The sequence below is a fragment of the Neoarius graeffei genome, chromosome 7 (genome assembly GCF_027579695.1).
Source record: "Neoarius graeffei isolate fNeoGra1 chromosome 7, fNeoGra1.pri, whole genome shotgun sequence".
Lineage (NCBI taxonomy): Eukaryota > Metazoa > Chordata > Actinopteri > Siluriformes > Ariidae > Neoarius > Neoarius graeffei.
The window spans coordinates 31,256,245-31,277,536 of NC_083575.1; the positions used below are offsets into that span (position 1 = coordinate 31,256,245).

General features: G+C 49.3%; 1 protein-coding gene across 7 annotated transcripts in view; it reads left to right on the forward strand.

Moving 5' to 3' along the window:
- arid4b (AT-rich interaction domain 4B) overlaps window positions 1–21,292 on the forward strand; it is a 201,151-nt gene that overhangs the window by 38,213 nt on the left and 141,646 nt on the right. The window lies entirely within an intron of this gene.

Below are 21,292 nucleotides of genomic sequence, written 5' to 3' on the forward strand. Positions count from 1 at the left end.
CCCAGATGCAGCAAAACGGGCCCAAACCATGATACTACCACCACCATGTTTCACAGATGAGATAAGGTTCTTATGCTGGAATGCAGTGTTTTCCTTTCTCCAAACATAACACTTCATTTAAACCAAAAAGTTCTATTTTGGTCTCATCCATTCACAAAACATTTTTCCAATAGCCTTCTGGCTTGTCCACGTGATCTTTAACAAACTGCAGACGAGCAGCAATGTTCTTTTTTTGAGGGCAGTGGCTTTCTCCTTGCAACTCTGCCATGCACACCGTTGTTGTTCAGTGTTCTCCTGATGGTGGACTCATGAACACTAACATTAGCCAATGTGAGAGAGGCCTTCAGTTGCTTAGAAGTTACCCTGGGGTCCTTTGTGACCTCACCGACAATTACACGCCTTGCTCTTGGAGTGATCTTTGTTGGTCGACCACTCCTGGGGAGGGTGACAATGGTCTTGAATTTCCTCCATTTGTACACAATCTGACTGTGGATTGGTGGAGTCCAAACTCTTTAGAGATGGTTTTGTAACCTTTTCCAGCCTGATGAGCATCAACAACGCATTTTCCTGAGGTCCTCAGAAATGTCCTTTGTTCGTGCCATGATGCACTTCCACGAACATGTGTTTTGAAGATCAGACTTTGATAGATCCCTGTTCTTTAAATAAAACAGGGTGCCCACTCACACCTGATTGTCATCCCATTGATTTGAAAACACCTAACTCTAATTTCACCTTCAAATTAACTTATTTAATTAACAATTAACATTAATTTGTTAATTAAAAATTCACAAATTAATCCTAGAGGTTCACATACATATCTGTGAGTGGCAAAAGTAATATTGGATCTTTTTCCTCAATAAATAAATGACAAAGTATCATATTTTTGTCTCATTTGTTTAACTGCGTTCTTTTTATCTACTTTTAGGACTCGTGTGAAAATCTGATGTTTTAGATCATATTTATGCAGAAATATAGAAAATTCTAAAGGGTTCACAAACTTTCAAGCAGCACTGTATGCGCGTGCGTGTGTGTGCGTGTGTGTGTGTGTGTGTGTGTGTGTGTGTGTGTGTGTTTTTATTTATATGAGTTGAGCCAGATACTCTGCTGAAACGAGTATCCGATACGGATAAAGCACTTTTGCCGAGTACGAGTAATACGAGTCAATATCTGTGCTCGGCCTGAATGAAAATCCTCACACAGCGTCACAGCCTCCATCCCCTACACACAGAGAACACCTGTCTGTCTCTCCCTCTGTCACTCAGGTTCACAGGTCTTTTCCGTTAACGTTTCGGGTTTCTTCAGCTTCAAGTTTTGTTTTTATTTCAGTTTGTACTTACTTATAACCAGTAGAATTCTGGTAAACGTGGGTTCGTTCAGACGTGGTGCTTGGTAGAAAGCGACTCGCGTTGCGTCTCTGCCTGTCAGAATTTTTTTTTCTTTTTTTAATCGTCGGTTAAAAACGGGTGGTTTTTTTTGTTTGTTTTTTTTAACTTCACGCATTGAGTGACACGTTCTTGCTGTAATTCATGTAAAAATAAAGGTAGTAGTGGTATAAGTATTACAAATTAAGCTACTCACTCACACTCTTCTCTCTCTGCCAGTCATCGGAGTTTTTTTTTTTTTTTTTAAACCATCAGTTGGCTCTAACCAGTTTTATTTTACTTCACGCACTGAGTGTCTGACACTTTGTAGGTAGTAGTGGTATAAATAATATTACAAATTAAGCTTCACACACACACCTGGTGTGGAAATAAAAAAGAACCAAAAAAAATCACACTGATCATAAAAAAAAATAAAGTTAAAAAAAGAAAGTTATGTTGAGTATGGAAAACTCTTGTTCATTTCATAATTGCAACTGCATGTGTTGTATTCATTGTTGCAAAACTTGTTCTATAAATAGTTCGTTTGCTATCGTGATCAAAACCATTGATCTGAAGCTCAATGCTGATGCTGTCCTGTAAATGGTTTTCTAATCAGCAATAAATATAACAATTTCTGATCTGCCCATATCAATTGCATGCTTAAAATAACATACTGGTTAAAGCCCCGCCCGTTTCAAGACAACCAGACCCACTTCTGGGTTAAATCCCGTCCACTTCTGGGTTAGGCCCCGCCCACTCAGGATACAGATAATTCATATGGTTAACAGATACAGTTAATGCTGTACTCGCTCATCCCTAATATATATACAGTATATATAATTGTGTGTGTGTGTGTAGCAAGAGTTCGAGGTGTGTGGAGTACAGAAGCACGGCAGGCCAGAACTGAGTTCTCGAACTCCTTTTATTTAGCTTTTCAGCTTTTATATTCACTCTCACACACACGCATGCACACAAGCGTCCAGGTTGGGGGAGAGCTCCCTTCCTCTGCTCTCCCTCTCCTTTATAGGGCACGGTCACTAGGGAAGACATACAAACACAGGTTAATTCCCATCAGGTGTAGTGATTCTGCCACTTACCTCCCCTAACCCCGCCCTCCATTCACAGACTGATGCTTGACCACGCCCCCGCTGCCACATACCCCCACCGCCCGACTCAGGCCAGGGAGCCATCCAGCCTGAAGCTGACTCCCCCTCCTTGACGGGAGAGGAAGTCCGCCATGACCATCTGCACCCCCAGCCTGTGGACCACCTTGAACTTAAATGGCTGGAGTACCTGATACCAATGGGTGATCTGCGCGTTGGCATCCTTCATGCGGTGGAGCCACTGCAGAGGAGCATGGTCCGAACAGAGGGTGAAAGGGCGCCCCAGCAGTTAGTAGCGGAGGGCGAGGACCGCCCACTTGATAGCGAGGCACTCCTTTTCTATCATTCTGTAGCAGCCCTCGCGCACCAACAGTTTCCCGCTGATGTACAGCACTGGAAGGTCCTCCCCCTCCACCTCCTGGGACAGAACAGCCCCCAGCCCCCTGTCCGATGCGTCCATCTGCAAAACAAAGGGGAGAGCGAAGTTAAGGGTGTGTAATAGTGACCCCCCACACAGTGCAGCCTTTACCTCAGAGAAAGCCCGCTGGCATTGCTCCGTCCACCGGACCGGATCTGGTGCCCTCTTTTTAGTGAGATCAGTCAGCAGGCTGGTGACGTCCGAATAATTAGGTATAAACTTACGATAGTAGCCAGCCAGCCCCAGGAACTGTCTCACTCCCTTTTTGGTCTTGGGCCTCAGGCAGGCCGCGATTGCTGCTGTCTTGTTGATTTGGGGACGCACTTGCCCATTGCCCAAGTGGAAGCCCAGATACCGTACTTCCACCCGCCCAATTGCACACTTCTTCGGGTTGGCTGTGAGACCCGCTCGCCTCAGCGACCCAAGGACGGCCCTCAGGTTTTTTAGGTGCCGCGGCCAGTCATTGCTGTAAATAATGATGTAATTTAGGTATGCAGCCGCATAGGTGGCGTGGGGGCAGAGGACCCCATCTATAAGCCGCTGGAACGTAGCGAGCGCCCCAAACAGCCCAAAAGGAAGTGTGACGAACTGGTGTAAGCCAAACGGTGTGAAAAAGGACGTTTTCTCTCAGGGTGGCGCAGTCAAGGGGATCTGCCAATATCCCTTTGTCAAATCCAGTGTCGAATAAAAACGAGCCATGCCTAGTCAATCGAGCAACTCGTCAATACGAGGCATTGGGTATGCATCGAATTTAGACATCGCGTTGACTTTTTTCTATAGTCCACACAGAACCGGACCGACCCGTCGGCCTTGGGCACCAAGACCACTGGGCTGCTCCAGTCACTGTGGGACTCCTTGACGATGCCCATTTCGAGCATGGCCTCGAGTTCTTCCCGAACCACCTTTTTTTTGTGTTCGGGCAGTCTGTAAGGGCGGCTGCGCACTACTACCCCCGGGGGCATCTCAATGTGGTGTTCTATGAGGTGGGTGCGGCCGGGCAGGGGTGAGAACACGTCAGAAAATTGTTTGCAACTGGGCAACCTCTGCAAGTTGGGTCGGGGAGAGGTGGGCTCCACAGGGGACCGGAACGGTGGGCGATGTCAATTTTCTTTTTTGAACCTCCGGCCCCAACTCCACCTTCTCTGGAACCACCGACACCAACGCCACGGGGACCTCCTCGCTCCAAAGTTTTAACAGATTGAGGTAGTAAATCTGTAACGCCCCGCCCCTGTCCGTTTGCCTCACCTCGTAGTCGATGTCCCCGACTCGCCATGTGACCTCAAATGGTCCTTGCCACTTGGCGATCAATTTGGAGCTCGACGTGGGCAACAGTATGAGTACTTTATCTCCTGGTGCGAACTCCCTAAGGCATGTACCCCTGTCGTACAGGCGGACTTGACGTTTTTGGGCTTGCTGCAAATTCTCTTGGGTCAAATGCGTGAGAGTGTGGAGTTTGGCGCGCAGGTCGATAACGTACTGAATTTCATTTTTACTTGTTGAAGGTCCCTCCTCCCAATTTTTTCATGCAGCACATCTAGAATGCCACGCGGCTTATGCCCACATAATAATTAGAACGGGGAGAACCCCGTGGAGGCTTGTGGGACCTCTCGCACTGCGAATAATGGGCTCGAGCCATTTATCCCAGTTGCGTGCGTCCTCGCTTAGAAATTTTTTTTATGTTTTTGAGGGTGCGATTGAACCGTTCGACTAAGCCATCAGTTTGCTCACACCAGGCCCTAGGGTTGCGTGACGCCATGCACCGAAGTGCCTTCTCCAACTCCTGGTTAGTCCGCTCAGACTGGCCGTTGGACTGGGGTCGGAATCCGGAGGTGAGGCTGGTGGTGGCCCTGAGCAGGTGACAGAATTCCTTCCAGAAAGAGGAGGTGAATTGTGGCCCCCGGTCCGAAACAATGTCCCTGGGCAGCCCATGGATGCAGAAGACCTGCTGCAGGACGATCTGGGCGGTCTCTTTGGCCGACGGTAGTTTAGGGAGGGGAACAAAGTGTGCCATCTTGCTAAAACGGTCCACGATGGTGAGTATGACAGTCATCCCGTTAGAAGGGGGCAGACCCGTAACAAAATCCAGGGAAATGTGGGACCAGGGTCGCATGAGCAGAGGCTGGAGCAAACTGGCAGGAGGCCGGCTGGAGGATTTATTCTGATTACAGGTAGGGCAGGCTTGGACGAAGTCTCGCACATCCCTGCTCATAGACGGCCACCAGAGCCGTTGGGCGAGCAGGTGGTAGGTGCGAGTGGAACCAGGGTGGCAGGCTAGACGGGAGTCGTGTCCCCATTGTATAACCTGGGATCGCAGGTCTTCAGGAACAAAGAGGCGACTTGCAAGGCATGCACTGTGGCTAGGTTTGTCACGGAGGGCTTCCCGCACTCGTTCTTCGATGTCCCAGGTCAGAGCAGCAACGATACAGGGGTCAGGTAGGATGGGAGCCGGATCCTTGGAGGAGGCATCATCCTTCTGGAACTGGCGGGAGAGTGCGTCAGGCTTGGTGTTGCGAGATCCGGGCCGGTATGAAAGGGTGAAATTGAATCTGGTGAAAAAGAGAGCCCAGCGGGCCTGTCTGGGGTTGAGTCGTTTGGCGGTGCGGATTTATTCCAGATTCTTATGGTCTGTCCAGACCAGGAATGGGACTATGCACCCCTCCAGCCAGTGACGCCATTCCTCCAGGGCGAGCTTGACCGCCAGCAGTTCCCGGTTGTCATAATTGCGTTTGGCCGGCGATAGCCGGCGGGAGAAGAACGCACAGGGGTGGAGTTTGTTGTCATCCGCTGACCTCTGTGAGAGCACTGCCCCAACTCCCACATCCGAGGCATCCACCTCAACGATGAATTGCCACTCCGCATCTGGCATCTGGAGGACGGGAGCAGTGGTGAACCGAGTCTTGAGGGTGGCAAAGGCTTCGTTGGCAGCCGGAGTCCAGGTGAAGGGCTGTTTGGTGCTGGTCAAGGCGGTGAGGGGTGACGCAACGGTGCTGTAATTACGAATGAATTTCCTGTAGAAATTTGCAAAGCCCAGGAACTGCTGAAGCTTCTTCCTGCTCTCTGGTACTGGCCATGAAGTCACTGCTGAGACTTTGGCAGGGTCCATCTGGATGCTCCCCTCTGCCACGATGTACCCCAGGAACACCACAGACTTGGCGTGAAACTCGCACTTCTCTGCCTTGACGAAGAGGGAGTTTTCAAGGAGATGACGGCACACTTGCTGGACATGCTGGGTGTGTTCGGACAGGGTTTTTGAGAAGATCAGGATGTCGTCGAGGAAAACGAACACGAACTTGTTCAACATATCTCGCAGGACATCATTCACCAGAGCCTGGAATACCGCTGGAGCGTTGGTAAGGCCAAACGGCATCACCCGGTATTCATAGTGACCGGTGGGGGTGTTGAACGCGGTCTTCCACTCGTCTCCCTCCCTTATCCGAACCAGGTGGTAGGCATTCCGGAGATCGAGTTTGGTGAAGATCGTTGCTCCCTGGAGCAACTCGAAGGCGGAGGTAAGCAGTGGGAGAGGGTATCGTTTCTTGACGGTGATGTCGTTGAGACCCCTGTAATCGATGCAGGGGCGCAGGGATCCATCCTTCTTTCCCATGAAGAAGAACCCAGCGCCGGCGGGAGAAGAGGATGGACGGATGAGGCCGGCAGCCAGAGAGTCACTGATGTAGGCCTCCATCGCCTTCCTTTCCGGGGCGGACAGAGAGTAGAGACGGCCCTTGGGTGGTGCGGTGCTTGGGAGGAGATCAATGGCGCAGTCGTAGGGCCGGTGAAGAGCCAAGGAAGTGGCCTTGGCTTTGCTGAATACCTTCCGAAGGCTGTGATAACACACTGGGACATTAGTGAGGTCGGGGGCAGAGCTGGCAGGTGGAGTACGAGGGGTTAGAGTGGAGGCTCGTAAGCAGGTCCGGTGGCAGTCCTTGCCCCATTCTCTTATCGCTCCAGTGGCCCAGTTGAGGTGAGGACTGTGCTGGTGGAGCCATGGATAGCCCAGGATGAGAGGTTGGCCAGGGGAACAGAGCAGGTGAAACTGGATGGTTTCGTGGTGGTTGCCTGACAGTCATCGGGACAGGGGCAGTGAGGTGGGTGACGGTGCCAATGAGATGGCCATCCAGCACCCTGGCTGGAACGGGAGAGGATAAGCGATGGCTTTGCAGACCCAACTGGCGCGCAAGCTCCGTGTCCATGATGTTAGCCTCGGCGCCAGAGTCAACCAGGGCGGCCAGGGTGTGGGTGGAATCTGACAGACGAAGGCAAACTTGGAGCATAGGTTTCTGGCTGGTGGAGGATTGGATGATCATTGAGCTCAGCCGGGCCCCTTCTATGTCTGGTGAGCTCGGGCTTCTCTGTGCACTGATGACTGACTGAGTCTGGCGGGCCCTCTCTTGTCGACGGGTCTGGACCCGGCGGTCAATACGGACCGCCAGGGCGATGGCCTCATCGAGTGTCGACGGTTGTTCGTACGAGACCAATTCGTCCTTCATGTAGTCAGCCAGGCTGTGCAGAAAGGCATCCACCAGCGCCTGCATGTTCCACTTGCTGGGCCGGGCCAAGGTCCGGAAATCGATCGAGTAGTCAGCCACTGTTCGTCTGCCTTGGCGAATACTCATCAGTCCTCCGGCTGCCTCTACCGCCGACGAGCCCAGGTCGAAGACCTTAATCATCTCCGCTGCAAACAGTGAGAAGGAGGCACACGGCGGTGTCCGGCGTTCATACTCAGCAGTCCCCCACAGGCGGGTGCGGCCAGTCAGGCGGGTGCGGCCAGTCAGACGAGTGATGACGAAGGCCACCTTCGCTGCCTCCGATGCGAAGGTTCTGGGCTGCAGGTCGAACAGCAACCGGCAGCTGGTCAGGAAAGCACGGACTTGGGAGGGGTCACTGTCAAAACGCTCCGGACTGCCGACCTTGGGTTCCGGGGCATCGAGTGCAGCAGGAGCACCTCCCGGAGCTGGCCAGTCAGCGGCGGGTATGACAGGGGCTGATGCAACGAGGGGCGGCGATGGTTGACTCGGAGGAGCAGGGGGTGCTAGGGCGGTGAGCAGCTGGAGTGCTTGGTCCAGTCGTTGTTGCTGCTGCTGATGACCAAGCTGGATCAGGGCTGCAATGTCGGCAGACATCTGACTGACATCTTCGGTGCGCTGCAGCCGGTCTAAGGCAGAGGGTTCGGGCGCTGACTCCATGTCTTGGTCAGATCGCTCTGTCAAGGACCAGACAGGAGAGGAGATCAAATGCACTCAAACCACAGTTTAATAATAACAGGGGAAAAGGGAGTTGGGAGAATGTGTGTGTGTGTGAAGTTCAGTGGCAGGAGGACTGAGAGGCAGGGATGGCTGGTGGGAGCATGGTGGTGACGTCTGAGGTCTCCCCATCCAAGTACTGACCAGGCCCGACCCTGCTTAGCTTCTGAGATCAGACGGGATCAGGCATTGTCAGAGAGGTGTGGCTGTAGGCTGACAGCACTTGGGTTTCAGGCAGTCTCCCAGCAGTAGTCCCTCAAGCAGGATGGAGTTAGTGAGCAGGCTGGAACACAGAGTCACAGATCAGATAGCAAGATAGGGGACAGAAATGCAGGGTCAGGTTACCTCCAGGCAGGGCTGCTCACACCGGGCTGATGGAGAGGCAGGCGAGCAGCAGGGCTGGGCAAGCTGGAGATCAGGTGAAGGTACAGGAGAGGCAGGCAAGAGGCAGAGTCGACAGGACAGAAGGCAGATCAGGTTACCGGGGCTGGAGAGCAGACAGAGTCAGACGGACCGGAATATCGTCAGGAGTCAGAGTAGTAGGAACACAGAGCAGGTTATCACGCTGGAAGTTGCAGACGATCTGACACTGAGGCTTGGGAGAACTGCAGCTTAAATACACACGGGGGGAAGCAGGTGATCGGCAACAGCCAATGACAGTCACTGAAAGTTAATAAGAGGAAGTGAGAGCGGGCGTGGCCGGTAATGCTGAGTGGAGATGTTACCTGAAGAGAGAAGCCCACAGGTAGGACCATGACAGGGACCTCCCCTCAGTAAACTATGGCAGGCCCCACTCTTCACTAAACGAGTCATAAATTTCCCAAATCCCGGCCAATCAGTCCCCAAAATTATCGAGTGGGTAAGGCGAGGATTAACCGCCACCTGTACTCTAAATTTCTCCCCTCGAAATAGAATGTGGACTGACACTAAAGGGTAGTTGTGAACACACAACACCATCAATTGTGCTCTCCCCAATGCCTCGTCTTGCACCAGGCTGTGGTGGATTGAGGTCCGATTACAGCCGGAGTCCACCAAAGCCTGATATGTATCCCCTTGGATACTCCCCGGTATGCGATATGCTCTGGCCCAATCGAGGGCGGTCTCTGGCGCGTCGGGGATCCGGACCACCGCGCCCACCTCCATTGCTGAGCACTGATGCTGGAGGTGCCGTGGCTCCCCGCAGCGCCAGCATACCGGCCCAGGCTCTCCCTCTGCAGTGGTGTTCTGGAGTTCACTCACCTGAGGGGGGGGTAAGACACAAACACGGAAGTGGGAAACAGTAGGGCACCGTGGCTGCGGCGGGCCGGCTGGTGTGGAGCTGGACCCCACCTCCGCGGTGGGGGAACGGGGCAAGGATGAGAAACGGGAGGAGAGGAAAAGGGAGAACAGAGGGGAGAAGAGGAGACATGCTGTCCTGCCGTCGGAACAGCCACCATATGGTCCTCCGCCAGTTCGATGGCCCGATCCAGCGACGCCAGGCGATGACACTGGACCCACTCTGCGGTTCCTCCCGGAAGTCGGGCGACAAATTGTTCCAGCATCACCAGGTCGATGATTCCCTTGGCATCGTGATTGTCGGCCCTCAGCCACCGCCGGCAAGCGTCCCAGAGCTGCTGGCCAAACACGAACGGCCGGCCGACCTTCTCCAAGCGCAGCGCGCGGAAGTGCTGTCGCTGCTGTTCCGGTGTGCACCCCACATGTTGGAAGACGGCCCTGCGGAGGTCAGCATAGACCAGCCGGTTGTCGGCGGGGAGCTGTAGCGCGGCCAGCTGCGCCTCGCCCGTTAGCAGGGGGAGGAGGTGCGCTGCTCCACCGGCCAACCCCACGCCTCTGCTGCCTGCTCAGAAAGAGTGAGGAAGGCATCGGGGTCATCCTGCAGACCCATCTTCGTTAGGGTGAGGTGTGGAGGGTCCACGCCGGTGGTGATGGCGGACCCCGCCAACGCGAGCAGGTGCCGGAACGCCTGGCGAGCTTCCTGCTGCACCAGCACCAGGGCTTCGAACCGTTGTTCTTGCTCCTTCCAGAGGGCAACCAGCACCTGGTGCTGGCTCTGTTGGGCCATGGCGAGGGCATGGACCAGGTCCTTGAAGGGGGAGGACTCCATGGGGCTGTTCTCTTCCGTACTCCGAGTCCTGGGTTTCAGCACCACTGTAGCAAGAGTTCTAGGTGGGTGGAGCACAGAAGCACGGCAGGCCAAAACTGAGTTCTCAAAAACTTTTATTTAGCTTTTCAGCTTTTATATTCAGTCTCTCACACACGCACGCACACAAGCGTCCAGGTTGGGGGAGAGCTCCCTGTCCTCTGCTCTCCCTGTCCTCTGCTCTCCCTGTCCTCTGCTCTCCCTGTCCTTTATAGGGCACGGTCACTAGGGAAGACACACAAACACAGGTTAATTCCCATCAGGTGTAGTGCTTCTGCCACTTACCTTCCCTAACTCCGCCCTCCATTCACAGACTGATGCTTGACCACGCCTCTGCTGGCATATATATATATATATATATATATATATATATATATATATATATAATTTTACATATCTATAAAACAAAATAAAGAGAGAAAATACTTCAATTTGTACGCATGATTTTATTGCGCACGTCAAGCCTGTTTCAAGAGCGACTTGCTCTCTCATCAGGTGCAGCAAGAATATCAGTACATGGCTACTTTTATACTCAAAAGATGTTTGCTAAAATAAACCTACTAGCGTACCGGCATGCGCATGAGTGGGCGCGTGGGCTTGTACAGAGATGATGGCCTCGGCGCTTTTCATGATACGCCACAGCGCATCAAACGAATAAAGGAGGAAATATGTAAAGTATTTACCAACAACGGCCTGAAAATAACAATAGATGCAACAAAAAAGTGGTTAATTTCCTGGATGTGACTAGATCTTAATAAGCAATCATATGAGCCCTATGCTAAACCTAATAACATTCCATTGTATGTACATAAGGAAAGCAGCCCCCCCCCACCATCACCAAGAACATTCCAGTAGGGGTAAACAAACGCCTTAACGAAATATCCTCATCCGCCGAATGCTTCGATAGAGCGGCGCTACAATACCAACATACCCTTGACAGCAGCGGCTATGGGCACCGCCTATGCTTTGATGCGACCAACGCCCAAAGACTCTGCGCCAACACCGGAGTCTCCCAAGATGTGTAACTGCCGCAATAAGACGACCTGCCCCCTCAATGGCGCATGCCTTACAAAGAACGTTATTTACCAAGCCACCATTGAGAGTGAGCGCGGTAAGGAAACCTATATCGGTCTTACGGGGGATACATTCAAGTCACACTACAATAACCATACTGCATCATTCCGTCACAAGGGCAAGCGTCACGCAACAGAGCTGAGTAAACATATATGGACTCTAAAGGAATCCGGAGAAAATTATATACTGACATGGGACATTATAGCACGCGCTTCGGCATATAATAGCACTAAGCGCTGTAATTTGTGCCCCGCAGAAAAATATTACATTGTATGCAAACCACACTTAGGCACGCTAAACAAGCGCAATGAACTAGCCAGCGCATGCCGGCATGCTAGTAGGTTTATTTTAGCAAACATCTTTTGAGTATAAAAGTAGCTGTGTACTGATATTCTTGCTGCACCTGATGAGAGAGCAAGTCGCTCTCGAAACAGGCTTGTCGTGCGCTATAAAATCATGCATACAAATTGAAGTATTTTCTCTCTTTATTTTGTTGTATTATTGCTCCTAGTTTGAGCACTCTTGTGTCAAAGATTTACCCTATTCTCTTTTTTATATATATATATATATATATAAGTGTGTGTGTGTGTGTGTGTTGTAGGAGCTTGGGTCGTCAATTAGAATTCGATCAAGTCTCGCACTATATGAAGCTTGAATTTTGGGATAGTCTCTCGGTTTTCGAATGTCTGGGTATGAGGGGGGTGTTTTTTCTTTTTCTGAAGATCTTTTTCACCTGTTTTCTTGTTGGAAAAATGGCCTGCATAACAACTATGCAATGGTCAGATTGAAATATCTGACTTTGCATTGGATAGTTTGTGGTCGCACGTTTAACATACCAGTCAGCCATTATGTCTTCGATGTACACAGGTGGTGTGCTACTTGCTGCAAATGCCAGCTGGTAAATCCCGTGACTACCCCAAGAGCCATTATGTTGCTTTCTGCAGTCTCGATCAGCTTGACACCATTAAAGCTTGTTGGATCCTTATCATTTATATGGCCCTACTCCTCTCCAGTGTCCCTGATTGCAGTCTTCTCCAATGGTGGCATTGAAGTCACCAGCAATGATGTTTTTAAATGATGGATGGTCTTTCCTCATCTTCTGGATAGCCTTATTCAGTGTTCGGTAGAAATTCTCTTTGGAGGAAATGCTGTGTTCTTCAGTTGGACAATAACAGTATATTCCTAATTTCACCCCATTCACCTTAATCCTCACCATCATTCTTCCCTCTATAATGTGCTCCACATCCAAGAGTCGAATATGTGGTGCTAGCACGAGTGCAATGTCTGCACGTGTAATATTCATATCATTTATGTAATACCCGCCAACCTTTTAAGAACCTTGTCCTCAAAACATATTTCACCCTCGCCTCGCAAGCAAGCCTCCTGCATGCATGTTACATCCTGCGTCAAGTTCTTACATTGTGTTACACAATCCGCTAGCTTACTCTCGCATTTACAAGTTCTAATGTTGATTGTTCCTAAGTGAAACATGTAACCTCTCTGCCCTGACTTTGAGCTTCTGATGTTCTTCATAGTTGTGTCAAACAAACACACACACACACACGTAAAACAAAAACACAAAAAACAGAACGGTACAAATCGTTCTTCCACTCAATCAAGTTGTTACTATCGGTATCAATCTATTAGTCAATCAAAACAGCTTCTTGCCTTTTATATCTATATCCCAGAATGAAAGAGTCTACTTCACAAACTGGTGCCAGAGCTCCATTCACTCACTCAGTCGCAAGACTAGGCTCCCTGGGGTGTACCTGCCACACAAGGTGACGGAAGTGGAGTTGGCTTGAGTGTGAGAGGCGAATAGACTTAGCTGGACTTACAAACACTGCCTTCTAAGCCTAGCAGTAAAACTGAAAGTTGCGCATCACACAAATTTGACCAGCTAGATGAGATGGAAGAATTGGTAATAAATGCCATCCAGCAGGCATCGAAGGAGACAATATCTCCAAAGACTAAGATGGGAATTGACAAACCGTGGACAAACGATGCCTATCGGGAACTCAGACATCGGACAGAAAAAGACCCAGTGAAGAAAAAATCACTATCTTATGAACTGAGAAAGCTTCGCACACAACTGAAAAATGCCTTTTTCAAAGCTAAGGCAGACCAGCTGAATTATGCTAGTCAACAACAGGACACAGAAGAGAAATTCAGATTAATGAAACAACATACATCACGCTCACTGAGCAATAATCTATTAATACCACCACTGAAACTAGACAAACACTTTTGTGCGCACTTTAGCAGCCGAGTGTACGAGCCCCAACCTGAACTGGAAGAACCAGAGAAATATCCACACATACTACTGCCTGATGACCTTCCTGAGAAGTGTTCTGATACCTGACGATACAGAAGTTAAGAATAGCATGAAGCGACTTAAGAATGGCAGATGCCAGGGGATAGACAAGGTGTATGCAGAACAACTTGAATATACGATGTCCATGGGTTTAATAAAATACATCACGCTTCTGATTGGAATGATATGGTCATGTCTCCCAAGTACCATCCCAGTGGTTGAGAGTCAGCATAACCTGTCTGTACAAAAGGGGTCTCAAATCACTTGCGGAGAATTATAGAGGGCTGAGTATAGTTGCAACAGTCTCCAAGGTGCTATCCGGGATTATTGTTGAAAGGATTAGGGAAGTTTACGAACATGTCTTGTTGTCATCACAATTTGGCTTCCAAGCGAATAGATCAACATCTGATGCTATATTCATTTTACTATATTCATTTTCATTGAGAATACAAGGAAGTCCAAAACCCCGGTCTACATCGCCTTTGTGGATCATAAAGCGGCATGCAACTGGATTCCGAGAGATGCTCTGCTCAGGTGCTTAGAGATCCAACTCAAGTGTCCTCACGTGGTTTCTGTATTACATGCATTATACATTGGCACGAAAGCCTGTATTAAAGGAAGCACACGTTTCTTTGACGTTGGTAGGATGCCATCAAGGAGCCCTGGAGTCCACCATTATTTTCAACATATACATGGACTTTGTTGTACGAATAACACGGAGTGAGGTTCTGAAGAAGCACCCAGAAGCAGGACTTAAAATAGAATATTGCACACCTAATGAAGTGTCACCAAGGGAATATCGTAGGAAGTCCTCTCAATCCGTTATTACTCATGTTACAGAACTCTTGTACGCAGATGAGGCCATTTTTGCTAACTCTGTCCAGGAACTGAAGCACATCCTCGAAATGTATGACCAAACCTATACACGGTTTGGATTGCAGATGTCATACAGTAAAACCGAGACAATGGTCTTCCACGGAGAAAATGAGATCAAGAATCAGGAATGCTTGGTAACTGTGAATGACCACAGAATCAAGAATGTGCAAAGTTTTAAATACCTCAGCTCTACCATCTCAAATGATGAAATGGACACCTCTCAGTTCCTGTATGCCAGGATCGGATCTGCCTTCTAGAAATGGAATGAACTGAAACATGTACTTATAGATAGAAGAATACAACTAACAACAAGAATTAGATTTCTGACAATGTGTTTGCTCCAGGTTACTATACAGCATTCAGGCATGGACTCTAACAGAGAAAGAGTTGGGCAAAGTCGAGACTGTGTGGCATGGTTTTCTTAGGAAGATGGTCAAAGGTGGGTTTCGGAGAAAGAATGCTCCAAACCAGAAAAAGCATGACATCCAGCTTCAAGGTGAAGTAGAGTGGAGTTTCAAGCTATCTAAAGAATGACTACGGGAAATGACCCAAACATTACCCATTCGTAATTTCTGTCAACACCAGCAAGTCAAGTATATTGGACATGTCTGTAGAATGGACAGTAATGTCTTGCAGAAGCAGGTCCTGTTTGACGTTAGAACATCCCACAAGAAATGGACATATCTTGAGAGATTTAGGAGTTGATGAGAGACCGATCAGGAGAACTATGATGGACAAAGCAGCTTTACAGCGACTGATAGATGTTTGCCTGCCATCAAGCAAATATCAGGAGCACCCCAAGGCCGAGACTGCGCTAAGTGGGAAGAGATGATGATGATGATGATGATGATGATCTCATTTGCTTTTCTCATTGGTAATTGATAGTTTTGCTACAATGGCTGAGGACTACCATCGCCATGGTAACTTGAGAACTGCAGTTACCATGAACAGTTCTGCACTCAAGTCTCCATCAATGAACATTTGATAACCTCAACAAAATAGACTTTGTGTTAACTATAATGAATTTCTTAATTATACTATTTGACTATATAGGACACAGTTATCCAACTCGGTTAATTATAATCACTTTGCCCATTATCACCCAGATAATGTGTTCCCTTTTGAGTCTGGTTCGCCTCATGGTTTCATCCTCATGTTATTTCAGGGAGTTTTTCATTGCCACTGTCACCTCAGTCTTGCTCATTAGGGCTAAATTTATTAATTCGTGTATTTAAAATTTATATCTGTTATTTATATATTTCTGTAAAGCTGCTTCATGACAACATCCAATGTGAAAGACACTATACAAATAAAATTGAATTGAATGGGTGGGACAGCCTGTGATTCCATCACCAAATGGATCAGTGGACAGAAAGACTAAAAGACAAAAAATTCACCAAATATGCCATTGGGTAGGCAGCACAAGTCAGAATCAAGACATACCAAATTTATGTTTACAAAAATGTCTGAGAATTTTTGACTTGTGTATAAAAAGCAGTATTTGGATATTTATTATATAAATTTAGAAGAACGAAGAGAAATATCACCAATAATTACCATAGTACTGTCATTAAATATACTGCCTGGCCAAAAAAGTCACACACTAATATTTAATTGGACTGCCTTTTAGCTTTGATTATGGCATGGGTTTGTTGTGGCATTGTTTTGACAACCTTATTTAATGTCACAACAATTATTTCCATCCAGAGTTGTATGAAATTTTTGTCAAGATCTTTTATTGATGGGAGAGTCTTTTCCAGCACATCCCAAAGACTTTCAGTGGGGTTGAGTTCAGGACTTTGTGGTGTCCAATTCATGTAATATGCAAATGATTCCTCATGCTCCCTGAACCACTCTTTCACAATTTGATGTCATGCTGGATCAAATGGGTCCACCCTGGTTCTGCTACAAAGATGGTCCAGTAGTTCTCCCAGCTCTTGTCGCTGGAGGCCAGAGAGGTCTTCTCCAAGGTGGACCGAGGTACACCTGGGTGGGTCTGAGGAGGAGAGAATGTGTGCTGAGAGTGGTGGTAGTGGTTCAATACATAATTTTAATAATTAATGTGATAGATCTGGGTGTCTTTGTGCTTAGCTGGCTGTTGCAGGCCATAGTTTACTGGACCCATGTGCTCAACTACTAGGGGACCTGTCAGCGTGCCAGAAACCTTGCAGTCAGTGGTGGGGCCCAAGAGGAGGACGCAGTTGCCAACCTGGAACTCTTAGGTCTGGGCCGCCCTGTTGTAGAAACAGCTTTGTTTGGCCTGGGCTAAGAGCAGATACTGGCACACAATGGGAACCACGCTATCCATGTACTCTTGCATCTCTCTTACATGCTTGATGGTGGTGCGAAAGGGAAATGACTGCTCCTCCCAGGCCTCCTTAGTGACCTCCAAGAGGCCCCGGGGCCTTTTCCTGAACAGGAGTTAGAAGGGCATGAAGCCCCTTGATGCCTGTGGAGTCTCCCGAACTGCAAACAGGATGTATGGGAGGAGGTCCCAGTTTGGCTGCTCTCGTCCATAACATGCCTCAGCATCTGCTTCAGGGTCTGGTTAAACCTTTCCACCAGCCCATCTGTTTGGGAGTGATGCACACAGGTGTGGAGCTGCTTCACCTGCAACTACCGGGACGTGTCGGCCATGAGTTTGGAGACACGGTGTATCTTGGTCAGTGAGGAGGTCTTTGGGGACCCCCACATGGGAGAACAGTAGAATCAGCTCCTGGGTGATGTTCTTTGAGGTGGCCTTTTGGAGGGGCATCACCTCAGGGTAACGGGTGGCGAAGTCCACAATGATGAGGATATACTCGTGACCCTGGGCAGACTTTGTGAGGGTACCCATCAGATCCATGCCCACATTTTCAAAGGGAATACTGATGATGGGTAGTGGCAGGAGCAGGGTAGTGCAGGGTGGGCTGCTGGCACTGGGGATACCGCTGGCAGAACTTCCTGATCTCAGTGTTCACCCTGGCCAGATGAAGTGAGCCTTGATTTTTCTCTAAGGTATTCTGGCCTGCCAAATGGCCCCCTAGAGGATTGGAGCGGGCCAGGTGCATTATGGCATCCACCTTGAAGCTGGAAACTACTAGCAGGTCCACTTCTTGGTCCCAGCGCTCTGTATGCTGGTAGAGAAGGCCCTGGCAGACCAGGATGTAGGTGTGGGGGAGGTGCTGCCCCAGTTGTTGGTCCTCCTCTTCTATTATGTGTACCTGCTTCTGTTCCCACCCGAAGGTCTGTTTGCATGTCACCTGCATGCATGCACGCACACACACACACACACACACACACACACACACACGATCTTGATGTGGGCAGTGGCCATCTTTCGTGCATCCCCATGCATGCAGGTAACCTTGATAGTACCGCTGTACCCTGCAACCACAGGCAGGATCAAGGGCTGAGCCAGGGTGATGGTACTGCTGGAGTTATGGAGGACCTCCATTGGCAGGCCTTCCACCCATACAGGGGCACTTTGGAGATGAGAGCTGGAAGGTGAGTGGACAGCGCAACCAGCTAGCCACAGTTTCCAGGCCGGGGTCAAGGAAAGTTGCTTGGGTGTGGTGGGTATAGGCTTGTTGAGGGGCCCTGGAGAGGGAGAGTGTCGTGGAAGGTGCCTTCTGGGCCCTGGGCTGGTCCAGGAGGTGGGGGACATTAGTGCAACCAGGGAGAGGTGAGAACACATCGCAGAACAACTCCTGCAATCTGATAACCTGTGCTCTCTGGGACGATGAGAAGTGGTCTCCACAGGGGACCGGGGTGAATTGGGCCACGCTTTTTGGACTCCAGTCCCAGCTTCGCTCTCTCTGGAAATACCATTGCCAGAGCCATAGGAACCTCCTCTCTCCACGGTTTCAGGAGATTGAGGTGGTAAATTTGACATGTCACCTCTGTGTGCCTGACCTCATAGTTGACTTCCCCAGTTCGCCATGTGACCTCAAAGGGTTCTTGCCACTTGGTGACTAATTTTGAGCTTGACATGGGCAGTAAAATGAGCACTTTATCTCCTGGTGCAAATTCTCTTAGCGGTGTTCTTGTGCCTGCAGCAAATTCTCCTGGGTTATGTGACCTCAGTGCACGGAGTTTTACTGAATTTCATTTTTGCTTTGAGAAGGTCTCTCCTGCCAGTTTTCTTTAATGACATCAAAGATGGTACAGGGTGTGGGCCCGTACAGCAATTCAAATGGGGAAAACTCAGTGAAGGCTTGTCTGACCTCGCACACTTAAGACAACAGAGGGGCAAGCCACTTATCCCAGTTTTTGATGTCCCTGTGAACAAACTTAAGAATCATGTTCTTAAGTGTTTTGATTAAATAATTTGACCAGCCCATCCATTTGCAGATGGTAAATACTGGTATGAATCCCCAATAAACTGACAGTTTGCACAGTGTATGTGACCTGAAAGTAGGGCCTTGATCAGTCAGGATTTCTTTCAGAATCCCCAGGTTAGCAGATAACACAAAAGAATGTTTCTGCAACACTACGTGCAGAGATGTTGTGAAGAGACACTGCTTCTGGGTATCACCTTGCATAATCCACTATGACTGACTAATAAAAAGTGATACCCTCGTGCAGATCGATCTAATGGCTCAAGATCCATGCCAGTTCTTTCAAAGGTGATCTCGATTAATGGTAATGGGTGCAATGATGCTCTTGGGGTAGTCACAGGATTTAACAGCTGGCATTTGCAACAAGCAGCACGCCACCTGTGTATATTGGCATGAATTTCTGGCCAATAGAAGTGGGCCATGAGACGATTTAGTGTCTTATCCTGCCCAGCCATTGGATTATGATGAGCCGCATGGAATAAAAGGTCCCTACGGCTCTTTGGGACCAACAACTGTGTCGTCTCTTCTTTAGTCTGAGTGTCCTGCATCACTCAGTATAACTGATCCTTAATAATAGAAAAAACATGGGAAGAAAAGTGCAATGTTAGGCTGGAGGTTTTGGCCATTGATTACTCTCACTTCGTCAAAATCATGCCTCAGAGTCTTGTCTCATGTCTGCTCTAGCGGGAAATCTCCGGAAGGATTTCCCAAAGAGAGAGGAGGGACAGGGCCCTCCTCACTCTCCAGATCATCATGACGCAGAGCTGACGCAAACAGCCCTGGGATTGCTTTTACAGCCAATGTTGCTGTGAGATTCCCCCCGGGATGTGCAGGACCCATCCACTACTGTTTTATTAATGCTTCAAACCCTGGCCAATGTATCTCCAGAATAAGTGGATGGATGAGGCTCAGGCTAACCACCACCTCCACGCTATGATGTTCTTCCCAGAAATGAATAGTGTTAGGCATTAGCGGGTATTTGTAAACATTCTCATGTACATACTTCATCTTCACCAGTCATACATTTCCTAGTGTCCTGCATTGAATCAGGCTTTGATGCATGGAGGCCAGAATCCACCAAAGCCAGATGTATACCTCCTTGAATACTCAGATGTATGATGTTCCTGCTTGATCAGGGCAAGCCCATGGTGCATCAGAATGCGAATCAGAATCATTGCCTCTTTGCAGAAGTGCTGATTCTTGAAAATCCCAGCCTTCCTGCTGCACCGACAGACCTGCCCGGACCTGCTTCTAATTTTGAAGGGCATGGATGGGTCCACCTGCGGGGGGGTTAGCAGCAGCACAGACACAGGAGAAGGGGTGAGGAGACACAAGGACGGACACGAGTGTGGGGAGCGGGTGTCGGAGGAATTGGCCCACGTCTCCATGGGGCTGAGGAAGGAGAGGGAGCAAGAGAGAGGAAGAGAAGCTGCAGAAGTGCTTGCTCCTGGAAACACCGTCTAGTGGTCCTCTACCAGCCGGACTGCCTCCTCCAGCAATGTCACACAGTGGTGCTGGATCCATGTTGAGGTCTCGCTCAGCAGTTGGGTGACCAACTGCTCCAGTGTCACGCAATCAACATCCTCCTCCACAACACACTCGCCTGCTAGCAGCCACCATTGGCAGGCATCCCGGGGCTGTTGTGTGAAAGCAAACAGGCAGCCAACTTCGCTGTAGGCCAGTGCACAGAAATGCTGGTGATGTTCTGCTGCGCTGCAGCCGACCTGTTGCAATATAGTCTGCTTCAGGTCCAGGTACTCCAGCATGCTGGTGGCTGAGAGCTGCCGAGCCACCAGCATGCTCGAACAGCTTGAGGAAGGTTTCTGCATCATCCTGTGGCCCCATCTTGACCAGTTGAACAGGAACGTTGATTGCTGGAGTACCCGCTGACTGGGCCAAGTTCTGCATCACCTGCCAGTCCTTTGCCCGGGCCTTGAACAGGGCCTAGAAGCACTGCCTCTGCTCAATGGAAAGCGCGACAAGTTCTTGGTGCTAGCATTAGAGGTCATTGGTGAGTGCCTGGAGGAGCTCCCTGGCTGGTTTGGACTCCATGGCAGCGTTTATTCCTCAAGTCCTGGGTTTCAGTACCAGCCGACGCTCAACTACACCCCCACTACCATGTATTTTATTCATTGCTTAACTGCTCTCTTTGAGGTAGATGCCATAAAGGACATAAAACATGAACACCTAAGTGTATTCATTCTTGTTCTGCTAAGCTTTGCAGACAATTATAATGTAAAACCTGGGCTTAATCTATCAAATGTATATACAAAATAGGAGATTTTTCAGGAGGAAAGTTCTCGGCAGCTGTTTTCATTAGTGGTCCCACATGACTCCAGGTCTTGATGTTGACCGTGTGACATCACATGGCATATTGAGTCTCAGAAGTTACTGCTCACTCCTGCTGCACGTGCATGACTGTGCCACACTCCATTCGTTTGCAA